Raw genomic sequence first — 1,147 nt, forward strand, 5'->3', positions numbered from 1 at the left:
GTTAATGTGTAGCATCAGGTGGCCACATGAATATATATCATCGACTGTATAAATAGAATGTTTATGATGTAATGTCATAGCTGGCTTTTGTGAGTCATTTCACAGAGCCACTGCACTCTGAGCATCGCACCCACTCAATTACTTATGTGTGCACATACTGTACACACACACACACACACACACACACACACACACACACACACACACACACACACACACACACACAAATTAGCACAGATAGACAGCTCTTGTTGACCATACCATACACGTTACAGTACATTTACGCTGAGCTGTCTAACAATAAACACCAACTATTATGACACCCACTCTTCTGCTACATGAAGAGCTGGACACCAGTTGCAGTCTGCTAATAATAGGTATAACCTTTCCTTTTGTTCTAAGCAAAGCAGGCGGTATACTGCCCCCTTATTATCAGCCTGAGACACCAGAGTGCTCTACTAGATGGAAAGATGGATAGACAGGCAGACAGACAGACAGACAGACAGACAGACAGACAGACAGACAGACAGACAGATAGATAGATAGATAGATAGATAGATAGATAGATAGATAGATAGATGGACATGTCCAAAGATGAAACAAACAAGGTAATTAAATGTAGCGCCACTATGCCAGGCATGGTGTGCACTATTTTCAGCTCCTTGCTCAAAAGACCATTAAGTTGTAGGTCTGTCTTGTCTGCAGCTGTCAGTTGGTATCCAGTTATAGCTACTGTCCATTTGTGTGCATAACTACACACACAAACCACACACACATATATTGTTTGCCCTATATTTCAGAAATGAATGGCAGAGATACACTAAGCTGCACATTACGTCAGCATACAATATGTTGTTCCAGCTTGTTATTAATCTACATCTTCCAAGTCACATGAGCTGTAGCCATGCAATTTGAATGTATAAATTCCAAGTATTCACTAGGACTACGTTTTGGATTGATGTATATTTACTGTAGCTTTTGGCTTTTGGCATTCCCTTTATCATTTAAACATCCCATAAATCCACAAAAAGCATTTGCAGTTGCTATTTGGTGTAAGATTTGTAGTATTCTGTCACACTATATTTGAATCACATATCGCAAATTATGTTCACTAAAACAGAACTTAAAACTGAAGGAAATCCAAAGG

Source organism: Acanthopagrus latus, chromosome 17 (assembly GCF_904848185.1).
Source record: "Acanthopagrus latus isolate v.2019 chromosome 17, fAcaLat1.1, whole genome shotgun sequence".
Lineage (NCBI taxonomy): Eukaryota > Metazoa > Chordata > Actinopteri > Spariformes > Sparidae > Acanthopagrus > Acanthopagrus latus.